Genomic DNA, 23,072 nt, shown 5'->3' with positions numbered 1-23,072 from the left:
GTATTTTATTGCTTAAAGAAGTGCTGTGTTCTATTCCATGCAAGCTGAAAATTCTAGTTCAAGGATTTGTTCACACAAACTGTGCTTCTGCGTACAAATGCGTGCTATTTTCACCCTCATCAAAAGTGAAATGCCACAGAAAATACAATCAATCTTTTAATGTAACTATTCTCTGGATGTTGTGTGTACACAGAAATCAAGAAACTTAAACCAATGTTCTTGTTATGCAAAGTTCTCTGTGACATGTACACAGAATGTTAAGGGTAAGGCTGCATGGTACAAAATACTTTACAGCAAGGGAAGGAAGAAGCAGCACTTATGCTAGTCTGAAAATATTTTAGTTCTACGTGCCTTATGTTCTTTTTAAGTCTCCTCTACCTAGAAACTTGCATACAAGAATGTTATAAAATATGATGGAGTATGGTTTCTTTTGCTCAGAAGAATAAAGACCAAATAGATCACTTTCATTTACTTACAAGTGTGCCTGATAAACAGCTCTCTGAATTAGAACATCTATTTCAGTTGCATTTGCTATTTTATAAAGATGCTTTCACTGAAACTGTAGCATGTGGATGCACTGACTTTAAAGTGACTAGAAAGAAACATGAGGAAAAGGCATTCTTGGGATAGTCGCACAGTACTATTCATCTTTGCTTAGCCAAGTGGATAAGGGCAGACTTGGAAAACCATGAGATTCAACTGTGCATTTAACTATTTCTCCTATCCAGCCAAATCAAGGCTTTTGTACTCTGTTGTCCCTCATTTTTGTTGGGTGTGGTGTGTTTTTTTTTTTTTCCCTCTCAAACTTTACTGTAGCTTCAGGTTGTAATTTTGGTTTGATAGGGGGAGCCCTGAAAAAAACTTAGGAAGATGCCAGTTTGTCTGTGAGACAGCTGGAGCCTTGGAGAGTGTTCTGGAGCACATCCCTGCCTGTTTTACCTTGTTCTTAAATTTCTCTTTGAATCTACTATTTGCCATTGCTAGGGATAGAATGCTAAAGCAGCTGGGGCTTTGCACTGTAACTACTAGCTGTTCTTGTCTTCTTTCTGCCTGTACACCCCACCCACCCACACCCCCCAGTTATTTTACTAGTTTCCTCTTGCTCTGCAGTATTTAAAACTGTGTTGATCAATTCTGTCCTCCTGTAATACTGACAATATTAGCTCATATTTCAGAGAGTTTTAAGGTGTTGTGTCCCATCCCCTTCCTTGCAAAGCTTTTGTAATAGAAATCTTAAGGGTACCAGCTATTAAATAATTAAGTATCCAATATTCAAAATGCCCATTATAGTAACTTAACACAACACTTGTTCTCTTTAAACTTCTCTGAAGTTGCTAAACGCATCTGAGTGACTTGGGTTTTTTTGAATATACATGTTTTGGTTTGTATTTCTTTTTAAAGTTAGTGAAACAAGCTCAATGGATTAAAGGAATAGACTATTATTCTCTAAATGAGAGGTAACCTGGGGGAAGGGAATATTGCCATTCTAGATAGGACATGTGTCCTGGAAAATGCCTAAGAAAGTTCAGGAAACTGGTTCGAGTATAGCAATATTTTGTAATTTTGTGTGGATTTTGGTGTCTTTGGTACCTACATATGCTTCACTGCAGTTTTTCTGAGCCTCTGAAGAAGTAAGTAGCAGTGAACCAGAGGGCTTGAAGTAGATAATCTCTGGAAATGAGTATAAATAAGTAACTGTAATCCCAGTATTGACATGCGTATTAGAATTTACATACTTGATACAGGAGGCTACCACATGGGTTACTCAGCAGGTGATGTCTTCACTGAAAATATCTTTGGACATCCAGAATTAGAGGCAATGTGTAGTCTGCTGTCGGTTTTTCCAATGGTCAAGGAGATATAGGTCCAGATCAAGAAGCTCTGGTTAACTCCAGTAGTTACACCAGGACTGTGATAAATTATCATACCTGAAAGCAGTCCTGCCTAATAAAAAAAAAAAGTCTGGTATGGTACTATGCAAACTGGAAAATAAGCGATTGAAATATATGTAGTTGGAAAGTGAGTATTTGTAAGTAGCTGCTACCATGCTGAAGTCCTCTGTCAGGACATCAGTTTCTCTGTTTTCTTAAGAAACATCTGAGGGACACTTTAGAGTGTGTAGTCAGAAAATCAGCCCTGGTAATTTTTCAAGTTTTGAATAATTATTCTCTAGCATGCATGGAATACTTTGTTTCCCATGTTCACTGGTTATTTTATCGTCCAAAATATTTTAGTTAATGTAGGGTGCTTTAAAATCTAGTGCAGTATTTCCCAAGCTATTTCTGCTTGCAAAAATTCTTGTATCTGTGACAGAATTTGTAGGATTTGTGATCTATGCTAGCATAAACTATTGTGTTCCTGCTGGGATGAGGAATGTACCTATAACAAGACTGTGTTATAACCTATATTTTGAGAAGAAGTAGTATTCATTTGCTTGTAGTTTTTCACCTTTCTTTGGAAGATCAATCTTCTCTCCATTAAAAATTCCCTTATAAAGTGCTATGAAGAGTAAAATGCTTAGCTTAAAATAGCTCAAACTAAGATTAAAATACAGCTGTGTAATACACTTTATATTTAGAGTAGAAAAATTAAATGGCATAAATGCACTGATGAAAAAGGTTAAAAAATGGAGTGGCTGTCTAGAATTGTCTTTTTAGTACTCCTGTGGTGGTGTTAAGACTTTATTGGAGGTGGAGCCTGTGCTATCAGTATTATCAAAGTTTACTGGAGTACTTCTGTTTCTTTTAAGCATAATAGCCTTTTCAAAATATAATGTTGAAAGTAAGCAAAAATGGACTTTTAAAAACTAAAAGAGCAGGCTCATGGGGCTTAGTTTGTGTTAACTATTGCATGCAGTGCTGTCAAGTCATGATACTTCATAGTGTAATTGTTGGCATTTTGGTAAAGCATTCCAGCAGAACAGCAATTTTAAAGGCCAAATATTTTGTGGGAAAATGTAAGTTAACAAATTGCTGGAAAAAGCAAGAACCTATAGAGTGTACTCATCTTTTTTCTTTTTTTTTTTTCTTCACAACAAAACTTTGTTTGACAGTACTAGTGTAATTTTATGTAGATACACCATTAGGTTCTGGTAAGTTCTGTAAGGTAGGTCCTGTCAACAGAACAAGCCCACAAAAAACAGTTTCTGCACACCAGATCTTTTAAGATTACTTATTACGTGACCTGCTAAAATCCAAATTATATTTTGTGGACACAGTAGGAGAAAAAAGCATGAGCAAAATGCAAGAGCTAAGACAAAATAAAAACTTCGGTCCTTGATTTCAAAGATGCCAAATGTGCAGTTCCTAAGTCTCTTTTTTTTTTTTTTTGCTCACTTTTCTAGCCGTGTGTTTATTTAAGCTTCCCAACAGAGCCTCTGAATCACCTGAGCTGACTCAAGGGCTGCTGTTTTATGTACAAGAGACTTGTTTTTATTCTACTGTTACATTCACTGCATTGACTGTCATCTTGTCATCCTGCCTGTCATGCTCCCACCTGCCCAAATCCCACAGAAAGGACAACTGTTTAGTTATAAGTGCTCAGTACAGGTGTACTGAGGTAGTAGTGGTTATAAGAAAGCACCCATTGTATAATAAACCTGCTTTTAAGATAGCAAGGGGCAGTAGTACGGTGGTGTCATCCTTGTCCCCTGGGATCCTCAAGGTGGAGGCCGATCATGGGCAGGAAGCAGCAGAGGTGGGAGATGATGCCCCAGAGGTCTTATTAGGTTGGATTTCTTTCTGATCAGCAGGTTGTGGTCAAGGGACAGCTTATGGTGCTGGTGGTATTTGCACCTGCACGGAGAGTCCATTGTGGGAGGTTTTAGTTGTGCTCACAGCCTCAACACCAGCGGATGGAGCAGGGGATTTGCTCACAGATGTGTCACCAGGCGAAGCAGCTTGTTACTGGGCCCATTGTGTGCATTATCGATGTACCTGGTGAAAGTTCTGTGGAAAACTGGCAGGGGAGTATGTGGATTTTCTGGTGGGGTCAGGGAGGTAGAATGATGGACAGCAGGACTCGGGAATTTTTCTGCCCAATTTATCAGAGAACTGCATCATTTTGATTGGTTTATCCACAATCATAAGATCTGTGTGTATATTTATACTGTCTATATCTATTCATACTCTATGTGTAGTCATCTTGTATAACATTGAGTTAATAAAACATTTTCTATAAAGAAAACAGTGTGTAATTAGCATTCCTGATGCCCAGTGCTAAAGAGATATGTTAGGTGCCTAGTTCATACACTGTGATAACAGTATGTGAAAAAGAAAGGGGGAGTAAGCTCTCAGCGGGTCACTCGGGGATTTCTTGATACCTTGGCATCAAAGATAGTGTGCGAAGTTTATGCTCCAAGCTACTTCTGCTACACCACTCTGTTCTCTTTCTCTTGGTTGTGCTAAATAAAACTCTTTTGTATGACTATAGATACTAGGAAGCAAGGAAGGGGCAAGAGGAAGCAAGGAAGGGGCAAGAGGAAGCAAAGACAGACATGCGTTTAGGGTCCTCTGTCTCTCTAGGGCATACAGATATGGTAGAGCGGTGTTTCTAGGCAGTGCTGACAAGTAATCATAGAATCATTCAGGTTGGAAAAGACCTTTGAGATCATCAAGTCCAACCATCAACCCTACTCTACCAAGTACACCCCTAAACCATATCTCCAAGCACCACATCTAAATGGCCTTTAAACGCATTAAGGGATGGTAACTCCACCACTTCCCTGGGCCGCCTGTTCCAATGTCTGACAACCTTTTCAGTAAAAAACTTTTTCTTAATGTCAAGCGTAAACCTACCCTGGTGCAGCTTGAGTCAGTTCCCTCTTGTTCTATCATGAATTATCTGTGAGAAGAGACCAGTGCCTACCTCTCTACAGTGTCCTCTCAGGCAGTTGTAGAGAGCAATAAGGTCTCCCCTCAACCTCCTTTTCTTAAGACTAAATAGCCCCAGTTCTCTCAGCTGCTCTTCATAAGACTTATTTTCTAGACCTTTCACCAGGTTCATTGCCCTTCTCTGCACACTTTCCAGCACCTCAATGTCTGTCTTGTTTTGAGATGCCCAAAACTGAACACAGTACTTGTGGTGTGGCCTCACCAATGCCGAGTAGAGGGAGACTATCGTCTCCCTACTCCTGCTGGCCATGCTCTTTCTAATACAAGCCATGATACAGTTGTCTTTTTTGGCCACTTGGCCACACTGCTGTCTCCAGTTCCGCCGCTTGTCAGTCAGTATCCCTAGGTCCTTTTCTGCTGGGCAGCTTTCCAGCCACTCATCTGTAATATATTTGGAGAAAGTGGAGTAAAAAGAGGGATTACTATCAAGTGTCAAAGAGTCAGCGTTATTGACACACTGCACGAAGGAATTAGGATATGGAGAGGACCTACTAAATTTAAGGAGCTCTTGAGTTGGTACAGAAATGTTACAGCACTTCTTAGACTCAATGTGAACTTTCTGTAGAGTAGCATGGTTTTCTTGGTGGAAAAATGTTGGGGCAAGGGTTATAATTCAGCCTTTATAGTAAATAGTTTTTACCTATCAAGTAGAGGCTGCTTAAAGTGACTTTCATCTAAAATTTTTTAGTATTTTTTCTTTTCCTTCCTAATCCTGGGTCCAAGTGCCTCTTTTGCATATACAATGTTTATGTAGGAATTCACATGCAGGGTAGAGATTTGGGAAATCTGTGAAGTGGGTTATAGTGGGTATTTGTATCAAATTTTAAATAAATGTCTTCTATGGAAAGTTGGATATACAAATCCCAGTTCATGGAAAAAACCCATTAATTTTCTCTTATCTATGAACAGAACAAAAATTAGACCCTACTCTTCAGGAGTTTTTAATTTAATTCACATGTATTTATTGTGTTTCTGCCAGCTTGAGGCTTTAGTCTCATTTTCTTTTCTATTTCCATACCACAAGTATTACATCCAACCTTCCATTTCATTCTGTGGCTGTCTTCCGTTTTGGTTAATCAACTACTGGTTTTGTAATTACAATGCCAAGATTAAGTTTTCTAGCTGTGGCCGGAACCATGAGCAACACATGAGCATAAAAAAAGTTAATACTGGCAAGTGTGTTGTTCTTTCCTCTCACATCAAATTCACATGTTGTCCCAAAAATTTCATGTCATACTTCTTATCTGCAGCAACTGTAAAAGGTGAACTTTAGAGTGCCTAGCTTACCTGAACTGTCTAAGCAGCTGATTAGCCTTTCTTAAAAGCAACCTGTTTGTTTCCAGAAACCAATATTTAATACTGGAACTGAAAAAAGTGTAGATTGTTATTAAGTGCTGTTATTTACTTTGTTATACATGTTTTATTGCTTTCCTGTTGTTGTTGGCAAAGATTAATGAAACTTTTATAAAGTTGCATAGAAGCGAGGAGGGAAGTATATTAAACTACCCTAGCTTGCTGCATGCTAATTATTGTGTCAGATCTCATTAGAAAACAGATACACACACAAAAGCATGCTTTTTTTTTTTTTAATCTACTTCAGGAAAGGACTCTGCAAATTTGACAAGTGATTGCAGGTGAATATTCTACATAAATCAATTTACAAAAGCATTTTTCCTTTTGACTATCCTCAATCTCATGTTTCGGCAGAAGAGTAGAACAGAAAGAATTAGGGAAGACTTGTACTGTGTTTGGGGGGCAGTGGGGGGTGGGAAAGGACTTGAATTCAGCACACTGTGCTCTTCACAGGTATGAAGTTTCAACAAACATGACTGAGACTACAATTAGCTGATATAGCTCAAAGTAAGTATTTTTACGTGAAGTTAATAGAAACAGTCTATTTAAATTAATCGTACGTGATCGTTGTCTGCTCCCATCTACATGGCTGTGATTGACGAAGAGGAGAAAACTGTGATGAAGGAATGACAGACTGATCTCTGCTGTCTGTGGTTATATGGTTCTTCTCTGTCCTCTCTGGGTTGTCTTCATTCTCAAGTAGTTTCAGTCCCACGTTCCTTTACATGAGGAGAATTGAATCCTGCAGGCTCTTTCTTAGAGGCTCCCATTTTTGTCTCCAGAATAATCAGGGTTTGTAGGGAGATGGTGTGTTCCCAGGTCTCATCCCAAATACAGGAAGGTCAGAAAGTCAGGAGGTTTTGAAGTTTATGAGGTCATGGCTATAAAAAAGGAGAAATGTTTGTGATTTCTTTTGCATTCTATTGCTAGAGGGAATTGTAGAACTTCACTTTCCAATTTGGTTATAGGCTAATAAAGTTTTAGGGAACTGGGAGCATTGTGTTTCTTCATGGTGAATGGCAATAACAAAAACTAGGCAATGATGTATGTCAGAAAAGTACTAAACGGTTATCATCTGTTCAGTCATTTGATGACAATAGTTTATATACTAAACAATGTGATAGATATTTTGCCTCTACAAAAATGGTAGATAGTCCTACAGTTGTAGATGGTCAAATGCTTTTCTTTAATAATAAGACAGGCTTCCATTCTAAAATTGTCTATTTAAATATGCTGTCAAGAGCCAGACTTTTGGAAACTTCCTGAAGACCCTCTCTTGGGCTAAATACTATGCTAGGAGAGTAGTCGCATCATTTACCGCAGTGCAGTTGAAGTCCATTGTTGTGGTCCCTAAGACAGTTCCTGGAGTAAGAGAAATAGGAGGTTAAAAACTGAACGTGAAGTTGTCTTTTCCTCCCTTTCCCTGGACTTTCAGTTCTTGTGGAACCTCTTAATTCTACAGGATGGGATTTCTCCTCATAACACTCAAAGCATAATTGTACTGCTTGCTTTCCCCTGGCTTCATGGATGCTCTAACACTTATGTTCTAAAAACCTGGAAGGGCTGTTAAAAGCATAATTTAAATAACAAAAAAACACTACAAAATAGCAAAAATTTAGCTTAGTCTACAGAAAAGAAGTTCAAGATTTTTTAGTAATAATCTATAAAGATTATCTGCTTTTGGTGTGCATTCTTTCAGTTAGATTAACTTTTATGAAAGCTCTTTTCAGTGTTTCTTAGACTAAATAGTCATGGAACTATTTCAAATATATTAAAGATCTTCACTGACGTAGAAATTCTAAATCAAAATCTAAATCTTGCTGATGTCCTTCATCAAAAAAACCCTGTGAAGACACATGTTAAAATCTGTTCCTTCTTTTTGCTGCTTAGAAATTACATACATGAATGGGATTTATTTTCATGCTAAAAGGGGATCCTTCTGGCAGGCAATATATTAAGTAGGGACATTGGGTTAACATCTCAAAAATTGTGTTCAACTATAACGTAATAAAGTATTGTTCTCTTAGGGGGAAGTTTGTTGTGACAACTGAAAAGAGAAAGTTCTTGAAGAAAAACGAGCAAAGTGTAATCTTTCTTTCAGTAAACACTAGCAGAACCTGATGCCTAATTTGACCCATAATTGACATTCCATGACCACCCGTAGCTGCAGTGATTTCTCATTAACTTGTGGATGCTCAATATGTCTGCAAACCAGGTTCTCTACAGTGGGGTCTAAATATGGCTCTAGGTTTCATTAGGTGAAAAAATGTTATTGTACTTAAGATAATGAAGTGAGTTGCTACCCTTGCAAGATGTAAGAGTAATTATTATAAATTCCCAAAGGCAGAAAAAAATTAAGCTAAAAATAAGCAACATATGTTTAACTATCTCCTAGAGTTAAAAGCAAGTGAAAGTATGTCAAGTTTAAATATCTTTGCTCTAAATTGTATGCTTTTAAAATGAAAATTGTGGCTCAAGCTTGTTATCCTGTGTCAAATATGGAGCTGCTCTTAAGCAGTCAGCATTTCACTGAATTGCCTAAGTATTATAGTAGTTTGTAGGAGGTTTTTAAGAGTTTGCTGTTGCTACATGTTTGGTTGGTTGTATTTTTTTTTTTTTTGCTATCTTCTCTTTGACTTGCAATTTTCAGCCTTATAAATTCGTTTGTGAATTTTCTGTCAGACACATGACGCAACTATGTGGTCTGTGTTTACAAAAAGGTCCTGAAACACTTGGTGGAGTGAATTGTGAGGTGGCCACATGTTGCTGGCTCTACTTGTGAAGACTAACACCGGACAGCTAGAAATGTTTAAACTCAAGTTCTGGTTTTACTTTAGTATATTACATAACTGAAACAAATACTTACTAGTTGGAGGCTGGGACATTTAATGTTATTTCCTCTAAAAGGAAACATTTCTGTGGAACTATAAGTCTGAAGAAGCCTGAAGAAAGAGTAAGAGTACAGCAAAGATGCCTTCATTAAGCATCACATTCAATGGAGGTAAATAGTTTGATATGGTGAAATGTTTCTACCTTTTAATTTTAGTTCTGTGTTCAACCCATCCCTTCAAAGGGATAAAAGATGGAGACATAAACATCCTTTATCCATCACTGAGAAATGGTTTCCTGGAAACTGCAGCTGACTTGATCAAGACACACTCCTAACATAGAGTGCTCACATGGTGAGTGATGCCTCATGTTACAAAGAAGGTCCTTTTGGAAAGCCAAAGTTAGTTCTATGTATCTTAGGAGGAGTTATGTGTTCTTCTAAGAAAACAGTGCTTAGTGAACTAAAAATAGAGCAAATAAATATATAAATATTCAACTTACTGTCTAGGGGTTTTTCCTTCAGAAATCTGAACAACAGACCTGTGGAAAAATATACTTGCTGAAGATCTGTGGGTGTCTCATTATAGGAAGCTATTCAATTAAGTAATACCTTCTAGCTGTTTTCTAATTTGAGTGAACCTAAAGAGATTGCAAACCTATGTAAGAAAGCAGCCTTGCCTACTCCCTTCCCTATGCAGACATGAACAGAACAGTGCTCAATATGTACCCATGCAATTCGAAGCTGTGTATGCAACACAAAGAATAGAGAGGATCCACTTTACACAGATTTTATGAATAAAGCTATATGAAACATTATTCCGTTTACCAGAATAAACCAAGAGAGAGCAAAATGAAATTTTCTCCTTTACTGTCATTATTTTTGCCAGAAATTGACTTAGAAACTATCTTTGTTTTTTATCTAATTGATAATATGGGTAATGGGAAGGGGGAAGGCTGAAAGAGCACATGAATTATTCATTATCAAAGCTCATATATTTTCTTATTCAGATGTATCTGATGAATGCAGCTTAGTGTAGAAAAGAGGAGAATGTCTGAGAGGATGCTCTGATGATACTTCACTCAACTGTAGCGAATGGAGTCTTTTCAATACCAGCTTATATGTATTATACGATAATTAAGAGCTTTATGCTTCCTCCATTTGTGCACTCAGAAATGGGATGAAAGGAAGGAGCACTGGGGAATGGTAGCAGGTTGTGTTCTTCCAGTATGTTTTAATGAGTATGATTGAGCCGGGGCTCCCCCAGGAGACAGTACTACTTCAGAAGCTCTCAGTAAATAAACGATTACATGGGAAGCATGAACAAACTGATTTGCTGGAAAACATTGGTTACTGTTTTCATCTGTTCTTGCTTTGGAGTTCAGAGACTATATGCATAAGGTTGATGTGGATAGCATTTTATGAAAAAAGGGGGGGGGGGCAATTTTTCTGATTTTTATGTATTGCTATACATATTTCGGACACTTTGTTAAAGATGTTTCCAACCTGTAATGGAAGTTATTCTGCAGAATCTTTATGCATTACTCTGGTTCAACCTAGAAAATGAGTGAAGTTGGAATGAATGTAGCTAGAATATGCAAATAAACTTAGGAAATTATATGAATATTTAGCTTGCTCCACTTCCAAGAACGGGCTTTTCTGTTCACCTCTCCCATTTTTATTTCCGGAACTTTTTGGGTCAGTTTAATGGCATCATATCCTGCCATTTCTTTTGGCTTTCATTTGAGTGTATCAACATAGACTCATAGAATCATAGAACAGTTTTGGTTGGAAGACCTGTCCAAGATCATTGAGTCCAATCTTTGTCCCAGCTCTATCAACACCACTAAACCATGTCCCTAAGCACAGCATCTACCCATCTGTTAAACACCTCCAGGGATGGTGACTCCACCACCTCCCTGGGCAGGCTGTTCCAATGGCTGACATCCCTTTCAGTCAAGAAATTCTTCCTAATATCCAACCTCAGCCTCCCCTGGTTCAGGTTAAGGCCATTTCCCCTTGTTCTGTCACCTGTTGCTAGGAAGAACAGACTGACCCCGGCCTCGCTACAACCTCCTTTCAGGTAGTTGTAGAGAGCGATAAGGTCTCCCCTCAGCCTTCTCTTCTCTAGGCTAAACAGCCCCAGATCTCTCAGCCATTCCTCATATGAGACATGGTCCAAATCCTTTACTAGCTTGGTAGCCCATCTCTGTACCCTCTCTAGCACCTCAATGTCCTTCTTGTAGAGAGGAGCCCAAAACTGGACACAGTACTCGAGATGCGGCCTCACCAAAGGTGAGTACAGGGGAATGACCACCTCCCTGCTCCTGCTGGCCACACTATTGCTGGTACAGGCAATATGGATGCCATTGGCCGTCTTGGCCACCTGAGCACACTGCTGGCTTGTATTCAGCCACCTGTCAGTCAACACTCCCAGGTCCCTTTCTGCTTGACAGCTCTCCAGGCACTTCTCCCCAAGCCTGTAGCTCTGCTGGAGGTTTTTGTGGCCAAAGTGCAGGACCTGGCGCTTGGCCTTATTGAAGCTCATGGAATTGGCCTTGACCCAGCAATCCAGCCTATCTAGATCCTTCTGTAGAGCTTCCCTACCCTCAAGCAGATCAACTCTTCCACCCAGCTTGGTGTCATCTGCAAACTTACTAAGGGTGCACTCCACCCCCTTGTCCAAATCATTGATAAAGATATTAAACAGGAGCAGCCCCAGTACTGAGCCCTGGGGGACACCACTAGTGACCAGCTGCCAACTGGGTTTAACTCCATTGATGACAACTCTCTGGACTCGGCCGTCCAACCAGTTTTTCACCCAGCAAGGCGTATGCCCATCCAAGCCAAGAGCAGTCAATTTCTCTAGGAGGGTGCCATGGGAAACAGTGTCAAATGCCTGACTAAAGTCGAGGTAGATGACATCCACAGCCTTTCTCTCATCCAACAAGCGAGTCACCCTGTCATAGAAGGAGATCAAGTTTGTCAAACAGGACCTGCCCTTCGTAAACCCATGCTGACTGGGCCTGATCACCTGGTTGTCCTGCATGTGGTGCATAATGGAACTCAGGATGATCTGCTCCATCAGCTTCCCTGGCACTGATGTCAAACTGACAGGCCTGTAATTTCCTGGATCATCCTTCTGTCCCTTCTTATATATGGGTGTTATACTGGCTGACTTCCACTCTGTTGGGACCTCCTCCGTCAGCCAAGACTGCTGATAAATGATGGACAGTGGCTTGGAGAGCACCCCTGCCAGTTCTTTCAGCGCTCTAGGAAGTACCCCATCTGGCCCCATAGATTTATGCACATTGATGTGGAGCAGCAGGTCGCTAACCATCTCCTCCTAGATTGGGGGCGGGGAGGCATTTTGCTCCTGGCCCCTGTCTCTTGGCTTGGGGGCCTGATTTTCCCTGGTACAAGTGTTCCTATTGCTAAAGACTGAGGCAAAGAAGGCATTAAGCACCTCAGCCTTATCCTCATCTTTTATTATCATTACCTACCTTTTATCATATTACTTTCTGGATCTAGTAGGGGATGGAGGCTCTCCCTGGTCTTTCTTTTGATGTTAATATATTTATAGAAACTTTTCTTGTTGCCATTTACCTCCAAAGCCAGATTAACTTCTAGTTGGGCTTTGGACCTTCTAATTGCCTCCCTGCATAACCTAACAACATTCTTGTACTCATTATGAGTGGTCTGCCCCTTCTTCCAGAGGTCAGAGACTCTCCTTTTTTCCCTGATTTTAAGCCAAAAAAAAATGATCCCTTGCAAGCCAATAAATATAAGTTTTTACCTTTAATAATTCCCATAGCTCTAATCTTGTTTTCCTGCTTTTGATTCTCTGGTTGCTCGGAAAGGATAAGTAGTTTGGAAATAAAATGAAGTCATGAATCGTGTTACTGGTACATAGTGATAACACTTGTTAGGATATTGGTGAAAGGCTTGAGTGAAAGAGGCAAGTCCTCAATTGTTCACCAGCAGTTTGGTATGAGGTATTTCAGCCAGGTGTGTGCTGCGGGAGCGGGCTCCATTTCACCTGGTAGCACAACAGTTGGAGAGGAACGAAGTGCACTTTTGAACAAGCCCATTAGTAACGTGCTTAAAGGAATATTGTTGCGCTGCAGAAAAATTTTGAAGTGGCATTGCTACAGTTTATGTGGATATGTGTAGTGTCAGACAAAGGCATCCACACTGATACAGCAAGATCTTCATTGCTATAACTTGCAGCGCATGCTGGTAGAAATCGGTGATCTGTCGCTTAACCTTCCTCTCATTATCTTTAGTTTTGCTTCTTTAGTTTGATGTCTTAGTTTGAATTAACATGTTAGTGTTTGTAAAGCACTCCAAAGATGAAAAGCCTTATATAGCTGCTTTGTGTAATTATTATTTTTAATTGTTTCTGTTTGGTATAGCTTCAATTAAAACCACTAGTTGACTAGTACTAATTCAATAAGCAGCAATGGCGGGATTATTTTTTTTCTTTCTTTCTTAAACACTAGAGACTTCAGGAAAGAAGTGGGGAGAGATGGGAAGAAACAGTAGATAGGTATTTTTGTGAGTTTTATTTCATCTATATTAACCCTATTGACTGCTTGCTAGTTGCAGTAACTTAAATATGCTCATGCCCGTATAAAATTAGGCTCTGAGATCCACCACTTTTCAGTGGGGAAAACCTGGAGCTTGTGAAGTATTTATACAGTTTCTGCCATCACAGTACTGAAATGCTTTTTCTCTGAATAATTAGGAAGTGAAAATGGGAAACTCTGAGTCATATCCTGCTTTCTGGGTGTGCATAGCCAGGAGTTGTTTTGCCATGTTTCTGTGGTATTTGCTTAACACTCTGCTTCTTGGAGTGGTAAAGGCAAAAGAGGATCTTCCTCTGTTGAAGAGGAGTTACAAATACTGGAACTGAAGATTGAAAGACTGTAAAGCAAGTAAAAGAGAATATTAATATTTGGAACTTTGTGCATTTAAGCTAGATTTGTGACTTGATGCAATGCACAATTTTTAAAGGGGTTAACTGGTAAAAGCAGTCAGTCATTTGACTCATAGTAATTGATGCATTAAATCATAATGCAGACAAGGTCAGCTGTCAGACTGAGGGCTGAGAATATCTTCTACCCAGTGTCTCTTTCTGCCCTGTTTTGGCCAGCTTCTCAGCAGGCCAAAACAATTTGCGGGATTGAGGTGTGTAGGAAGTGGGGGTATGGCAGGAGGGGCGTCTACAGACCAGATCCAGTACCATGGGGCTTGTTGGGTCAGAGTCAGTGCAGTACTGACATGGCTGCACAGAGCTGGTCACAAACAGCTTAGTAAGATTAATAAGTGACATCTGAATTTGTAGAAATTTCTGAACTAGAAATGTAGAGATTGCTCAGCTTTTCCTGTAAAGGTCCCTCCAGTCTGTGTTTTTCTGTGTTTCTAAATATCTCTGGATACAAACATTTACTGTAACATTATCTCTGCTATTTGGAGATCCAGCAAGTTCCCCCAGGCCACATAGCTGAAGCAGCCAGCTATTGTGCAGTGTTACCAACGTACCCTGCACACTGGCTTTATTGAGCAGTATTATAACATTTCTATTCCAGTTACTCTGATCATACTAGGTGCTGGGAAGGGCAGAGCCAGGATTGCTTCAGCTCCCCATATTCAAGAAATAAAGCAATACAGCAGCAAATAAACGTTACTATTAAACAGCTAATATCTATCGGAGCCTGACTGAACTATACCTACAGTCTGATTTATTTATGTTTTAGTTGTAATTCTTTTCTCAGTCCTTGTTTGCCTTATTATAAGAAAGTATAAGAATTTACACTTAGGTGTTTTAAGTCATGATATCTTTTATTTACTAATGGGCAACAAAACTTTTTCTTACATATGCACATCAGTTTTTCCACAACAGATCTGTGTATTTCATCATGTGTTACTGTTTAGTTCTATTACATTCTGCATGTATTCTTTGTTATTCCAATAATTCTCATTCAGCAGCTAATTGTAGCACACAACTCTTATAATCAGCTAGATCCAGCTCCGTTCTTGTAGCAGATACCTGTAAACCACTGGTTTATATATTTATTTTATTATTATTTCTTCTGTAAAAGAGAGGTCAGCAAGCTATGATGCAGGTCCCAGAGATGGCGCACAGGCAGACTCTGAAGGGTATGCAGCAGGGTTGAGTGCTAAGAGCTATAGCTACACCTGGAAAAGGCGTAGACTTTCTGCTCTCACTTTCCATTCAATTCTGAATATGTCAGAAGTGTTGCATTATACAGTGATAAGATGCCCCTGGAAAGGAGATCAACAGCACTTTTCACCACTGAATTGCAGCATCTCTCACTACCTGCTGAGGTTTTTCTAGCGTGTCTCATTTAGAAAGAAAATTACAGTCTGGCATGCTATCCTTGCAGATCCTTGATGCAAGTCATTGAGTCTCTTATAGTGCATAACACATTCAGGGAAACAATGGTCTTGTTCCAGAATACTGAGGAGAATGGCATTTTATGTGTTATCTGTTGGCTTCAATTACTTATCTGTCTGTTATAAACAGCCTTCATGTGTGCACATGTATGTGTGAATTCTTTTTTTGTTTTTCTTTCCATTTTTCTGAACGTGCTTTGCCTTCTCATGATCTAGAATGGAAGGAAAGGTGTATTGTTATTTCTGGCTCCTGTTTTATACTTTCGCTGCCATATCCAGACAGCAGAAACATTTTCATTGGTGCATTATGATACTGCTACCTGGATTCTGGTCTGTCAAACTTCCTCAGTAGTTTGAGCCCTACATCAGGTTATAAGTTTTGAAACGTAAACATGTTTCTTGGCATCTTGATCTTTTCTAGTATATGCATAAAAGTCCATGTTCAGGTCCTGTGACTCCATTTTCTTCTAGAACAGCTGCAATGGGCTCTACAATCCTAGACCAGGGATGTCCTGTCTTGCTTTCTGATCCCAAAGTCCTATGCTGGCTAATCCCAAGTAAGAGTCAATCGTTGAATATATCTGAAGTTGGTCTTGCTTGGATTCCAGAGCTCATTACCCAAAATCTCAGCAGATCTTAGTATTGCTTGCCTGAAGAAAACATCCATATGAACCAGAAGAGTTTCCAAAGCAGAGTAAAGTTGGATCGTCTGAACATGCATGTTTAGTATTCAGTGTTTCATGTAAATAACAAAAAAGCAACTCGCTGTTTTGGATTTTCAATTTTGAGTGCACTAAGAGCTTTCTGGATCATCCTGGCCACTTCAGCCATAGAGAGCTGTTCCACAGCCAGAAACCTATTAACGCTTGTATTTTGGAGAACACAGAATAATCTGCCACTTTCTTTCCTGAATTCTCTTGTTTATATTTCCCTAGTTATTCTTTCTTTATTTTTTAATTCTGATTTTATTCTTCCCTTTAATTACATTTACTTCTACAGATTTTATGAAGGGTTTGCCATTGAGTGTCATAGTCTGTGCCCATACGCTACTGCCTATGTAGAAAACAGACGTCACGTTTTCCTCTAAACCTGTGTTGCAATCGCAGTTACAGTTCTACAAATCTAATCTAATGCATGCTATATATTTATACACATTCCCTAAGCAACTTTAAATCGGCTTGATTTAAATGTAAGACTGTAAGTAGTTTATTTGCTATTTTATTTTGCTAACTATGCCGACTTGTACTTGCTAGGAAATACATGAATAGCTGTAGAGTTTTGTCTGCCTTTTTTTTTTCTTTCTTTTTTCTCTTTAATCTTAAATAGGCTCATTTTACAAGTTCAATATTATCACTTGTCTTACTGGGCTTTGGAGGTCTGAGCATCTGTTTTTCACATATAGATTTGTAGATCTTGGGGTAAAAAAAGGTGGAAGTGAAAAGAAAAGAGGGAATGGGGAAAATATTAACTCAATACCTTTAATTTACAGTAATTCTGTTGTTCTTTTTTAATATTCTTTAATCTTGCTGTTTTCAGTGTCATATTTTAAATGCCAACTATGTTTTAAAATGTTCATTTCCTAAGCATGTTAATTTAAGAAAGAAGTTATGTTCTGTAGTATAGCTGGTTTTCCTTGAATGTCACTACAGCAGCAAGATGTTTAAATCTGCATTGCCAGATGTCAGCCAGCAGCTGGGCATGCCAAATGCAGGTCCTTCTCTATTGTTTCCTGGCTGAGACCTTTCTGATCTCATTTCCGTGGAGATCATCTCACCAAAGACAGTAAAACAGAATTTTAAAAACTTTTAAAACTGTCTTTATTTTTACCATTCAGCTGGTTTCCATGGAAATGGGATCTAAAAGATTGTCAGTAGTGAACAGCTGAAAGTGAGAATTCACTTGTAGATTTCGTTAGATGACTCCCAGCTGAGACCTGCAAATAATGATGGCCAAAATGAGTAATAAACTATTTATAAAAATAGAAGAACCGATTAAAATGTTAGAAAATATACTATCTGCTTCCTTCTTATCCTCATCAGATGTCATAAATATGGAAATGCTTACCTAACTGTTCTTGGGTACATGAGTTGCATGAACATACTTGTAACTCTCTCCACAATGTTTTTTAGGATAGCAGCACTTCTATATATCAAATGTAGTCCAGCCCTTTTACTGTTACTAGGAGGATATCTGTGGGCAATGAGGGACATATGTCAGAAAATTGCATCGCTACAGTTCAGGTTCGCTGAATTTTCAAATGCTAGTCTGTGTTTTTGTGTAAGAAGTAGCTGACAGCCCCATTTCCAAAATTACCTAGCTCTCTGAAACCAGTAGAGTAAACCAGATCTGTGTAGCATGAACTTTATGGGTTTTGTTCCTTGATTTAGAAAGGAAATCTTTCTTCTGTAGCCAGATAGGTAATAAGACTTACTACTGTTGAGGCCTCACCTTTACAGATGTGTTTTCGTAGGAGGTAGTTCAATGCAGGATGGCTGAAGTCAACAGGTTTTGTTCCCCGATCTTCTATCCCATATTCTTTTCAGGCACAACTTTTTTCTTTCAGTTCTCTGCATGGAAAGCCAGTACTTATCCCGACAACATACTTGCTCAACAATAAGAGATTTGTGTAGAATATTTTACTCAGAGGTCCTATTGTGTACTTAATATCTAAATGTGTTGCATGCTAAGTCTGCTACAACCTCTTATTATTCAGGAGTGAGCTAAGATACACTGTTTAGGTATGTGCAAGTGCAGAACCCTTCACTTTTAGAGAAGCAGAAAGGGGAGGCAACTTCCTAGCTTGGAATACAAATGCAGAAAAATTTATAAGGGCAAGTTGTTTTTTTTTCCATTCCTTAAACTGCTGAGTAAGGGCATGGGCCTAAGTAACCAGTGTCCCTACCCTTTCCTTGAAATGAAGTAAAATGTCGATAGAAGAAACTTGAGCTGTGCAAGATGCTAAAACTGCCATCCTAGATTACAAAACTTCTGCTGGGATTGGTGCCCGAATAACAGTTATCTGAGATCAAGAAGTCACTATTAATTCATCATTCAGTGTGACAACTTGTGGGGAAAAAACGCCTTTCACTACATGTGAAGTTACTTACGTGTCAGCTCATTATGAAATAGACATTTTCAAATACTTGATATAGCTACCCCTACTAATTGGAAAAGATTCTTACAGTATAGTTTTGCATACAAATAAAATATTGTAATGAATTCTTCAAGCGCAAGTAGGGTGCTGCTAAATGGAGAGAATCTGCTTGACCTTGTTTCTACACAAATGGCACAATGAAGATTTGCAATGTGGGAAACGAGGCTCAAGTGATATGGTGGAGAAGAGCCTGCAGTGCAGGTTTCACATGGGAGAAGATGCCCTATTCCAGTGCCTTGACTACTCTCTGCCCATAGGGTACACGTGGGACTGGAAGTCAAAGAGCGTAGGGTTGATGTGGGAACATACAGCTTCACAGTGCTGCCACAGAGGGCTGAGAGGTGACAACAGGGTGAGCTAATATCCTCTCAGTCCTTTCTGTTCTACCTTCTCCCCCTAAATCCAACGTTGTTTATGGCTAGTACTGGGCAAATCATGCCAATCATCAATTTAACATCTCTTTTCTTTAAGCGACACAATATGACCTCAATAAGAGTTTGCTTAAGAGGCTGATCGTGGCTTAAAGATAAGTCAAGATTCAGGATTTGTTGAAGTAACTGGTGTCTTCAGGGAAGTGATGACCGCTACCATCAGGTTGAAACTCATCTGCCATGTTTACTTTTCAATAGCATTGTATTGCTAAGTCATTTTCTTATCAGACAGTAACGTGTTTAAAAATAACATAAAATACCTGAAAAGCAATCTCTGTTTTTGTAATGTTCGTATAGCCTTTGGTCATGCAACCTACTGAATTGTAATAAGTGTCTTTTGCAGATTTTGTAATTCTATAATATTTGGTTTAAAATAAGAATAAAAAGAAGAGGGGAACACTGAAAACAGATTTTGGTATTATATATAGCTGGTACAAGATTTTATTTAGGCAATTTGGTCTTTATAGTGTTCTCTGTACAGCTGCTAAATATTAGTGAAGTTCTAAAATGAAACAGAGAAGTGGTAAAATAGCTTGTAGAGATATGAAAGCTGCTGAAATTTTGTCTAAAATCTCAGTGTGGTTTGTAGCCAAATCTCATATTTTGTACTTGAACGTGACAAGTAATCTTAAAATATTATCTCTACCAATCTTCAAATTCCATGTTCTTCTATTTTAGTGACACTTAACCCCTGCTTTATGCCACATGTGAAAGTAAAATGTAACCTCTTATCCATGCTGCTCTTGATTACAATGTTAAAGTAGAATTCTGAAGTCTTTCTTCCAAACCATGTTTTTGACACTTCTTCATGAGTCCTGGAACTCCAGCTGTAAAAATTAGCTTTATGCTGCTGCTGCTTCCATCAACATTATCAAAGGCTTTCCTCATTTGGAAGGAATGTAATAAAAAATTTTGAAAGTCATGCAGTGCATTGGGATGCCAAGAGGAAGGAAGTCTGAACTGTCAGCTTGTCTAAACCAGACAGTTCCTGCCAGTTTTTATGCATGTCAGGTTAGGTATTCTGGGGGGAGTATCACATTCTCATGTAAGCATCAGCAATGAGATGCTTCTGTTCATTTGTTTTCAAGGTTTAAGTGAAGAATAGTTTTACACAACTAACATGTTTATAGATACTTTTCATTTCATTAATTAGGCGCTATACACCCAAAAAAACCCCTAGTGTGTATTTGATAAATTGTTTGCCTTTCTGTTGTCTGAGCTGAATTTAACTATTGCTTAATATTTCCTGACTGTTTTTATCAGAAGAAAAATGCAACATTTATGTAAAATTCAAAGCAGATTGTATTTTGCCCAGGAAGAAAGTGTCATTATCAAAGACTATCACAGATTGAGTTCTGTCAGACTTTTCAGTAAATTACATTGATGCTTTGGGGTGGTGGAGTTCACCTCATTTGCTCTTAATATCTGGAACTAGCAATTAAGAGCACATGCCAACAAACAGCTGTATTTACCAGTATACCTTATACAATATGTCTGAGTGCCATGGCTAGGTTGAAATGTTAAATGTTAACCATTCTTGAAAATATTCTATGTGTATGACAATTAGACTATGACTTATGTTAAACACTTTTGCAAATGACTTTTGAATGTTTTTCTTGCCCAATACATGAATTCTCATTAATTGGGAGCTGTCAGCAGGCTATCTGGGAGCACAATGGAAAGGCACAGGCATGAAGCATGCAAGGTCTGCTTTGAATGAACTAAAGCACTGTCCATGTTTGATCAATTCATCTTATTTTATTCTTTTAAACCAGTTATTGAAGTGCTGAGCCTTTACTTTCCTACAGAAGTAATAGATTTATATTAACTACACAGTTAGCAGCTAACTTCAGGCCTTTAATTTCTAAGCTCAAATCAAGGTACTGATTCAAAGTGAATATATAAGTATTTCTGAAGAGAATCTCATGATAGGGGGAGGATATGTTGGAATTTTTTTTCTTGATGTTTTTAAGAGGCAGCAGTATGTTGAGGCTTTTCGTTAAGCTAGTTTACTCTTGTTCTGAAGAATATTCTATATTTTAAAAACTATGTTGTCATCCCACCTACTACTGTTTTATTCTGGGTTTGGTGTGGTGGCATTTTTGGGGGTTTAGGGGTGCCCTTTTTGTTGTTTGGTGGTTGGTTGGTTTGTTTTGTGCTTTTGTGAGTTGTTTTTTTGCTGTGGGTTGTTTTTGGGTTTGTTTTTTTTGTTTGGTGTTTTTTTTTTTTGAGACCTCTGCAGTATATAGCACATCTTCCTTTTAATGTGGTTTGATACACAAATAAATGCAGCAGACCTTTTGTGCTTCTGTTTATTTTTTTTCTAAATCCACATTGTGGTTATATTTGTGTATAACACACATTTGTGTAATAACGTTTAAACTTACAGTACATGTTTTATATGTGAAGAAAAAGGTGTATGTACTTGGCTCATGTAACAGACATGGTAAGCAAAATGGGGACCAGTGGCTGAGAGACTTAACTGCTTTGTTTTTACGAAACCTCTTCTGGTGAAGTTTTAAGGCTTGGAGCTGTAGATTTTAATTAATTTTATTTAAAATTAAAAATAATGTTAATTATTTGCTTTCATCCCTCATGGCTGTGGAATTTTGAATCTATTCAAGCTGTGTGGGTTCACACTTGGCAAAAGGGAAGAGACCTAGCCCATCAGAGCGTGAAAGTCTCCTGTTCCTTTCCCAAAGCCAAGATCTACTTGGGGTATTATATTGCTTGCTATAAGGTAGACTTTAATCATAGTTCACACCAGTTTGGGGACAATGGCAGGAGAAGCCCTGTGCTGACTAATCCTTCATCACACAACTTTGACCAAATCTAAATTTGTTCTAAAGTAGCTGAATGACTGCTGAAGTAGCATCTTTGCCCTGTCTGAATGCGTACAAGTCATAGAGGCCAAAAGCTCTTGGCCATGTAAGAATCTCTTAAGAGTCGGCAGATTGCTAAATATTTGCCATTGTCTGGTTATCATATAATAAGTAGTATGTTTTGTGATTCTTAGGACAGGACCTTCAGATGAGGTTATCATTTTTGTTGTGATAGGAAGAAGCCCCAGAAGTGGTGGCCTATAAAGACCTTCACTTAACCTATTTTTCTGCACAGCTCCAGGTGCACACTGCAGTGACCAGGAATCTCAATTTCTGGTTGCATCTGGCAGCACTTGGGATTCCTTTTTCTACTTGCATTCCAGCCACCGTTTAAAATCGAAGTCATTAGGCTAATGGAGCCACAGATTTTTTTGGTTTTTGTTTGTTTTCTGCTGCTTCCACCATGGTGGATCTGTTCACTGCAAGAGAAAGTGGTGCACATTTTTTCCCTACCTTGTTGCTGGTGTTGTGTGCTTTTGTGTTGTTATCTTTTTACATAGAGATTATGTGAAAAGCCTTAGAGATAAGCATGTTCTTCTACTTCCATATTGTGACATTATTTGTTCTTAAAACTCAAAGTAAAACGAGCTAGTTTTCTACATGTTCACCTGGGCCTTAAGAGTTATCTGATGTCTGGGAATTTACACTTAAGTAGTATCTTCCTCTTTCACAGAAAAAGATGAACAGTTAAAGTCCATCTTTCCACAGGATTTCTAAATGGTGATATATATATACATATATAATTTTTTATTGTTTAAAAATGGTAAACTGCACTTGTACTTCCTACATTTTCTCAATCCAGTAGGCTGCAGGCCAAACATACCTTATTTGTAATACTGAAGTAAGTAGGCACTCCTACTTCACTCCTCCTTCACCTCCAAAGAGGTGTAAGAAAGAAATTATAAAGGCAACAACGGCATGATGCCTGTGACAGGTTTGAGGTTTTTTCATTATTTATTTTTTAGCAGAAATAAGTGTAATGCAGACCCTACAGAGCCAGAAATGTAGCATTTCTCTATATAGTTAAATGTTTCTAGGGCAATTGTGTAAACCAGGACAACCTACACCAAACGCCTCAGACCCACCAAATCACAGCGGCTGCATCGCATCTGC

The 23,072-nt window shown here is 38.6% G+C and overlaps 1 protein-coding gene across 2 annotated transcripts in view; it reads left to right on the top strand.

Moving 5' to 3' along the window:
- The window catches only part of EPHA6 (EPH receptor A6), a 503,574-nt gene that overhangs the window by 107,724 nt on the left and 372,778 nt on the right, over positions 1-23,072 (top strand). The window lies entirely within an intron of this gene.

The sequence above is a fragment of the Leptosomus discolor genome, chromosome 1, assembly GCF_034619465.1.
Source record: "Leptosomus discolor isolate bLepDis1 chromosome 1, bLepDis1.hap2, whole genome shotgun sequence".
NCBI classification, from domain to species: Eukaryota; Metazoa; Chordata; class Aves; order Leptosomiformes; family Leptosomidae; genus Leptosomus; species Leptosomus discolor.
Note: the sequence above shows the minus strand (reverse complement) of the source record. Positions and strands in the feature narration are given on the sequence as shown.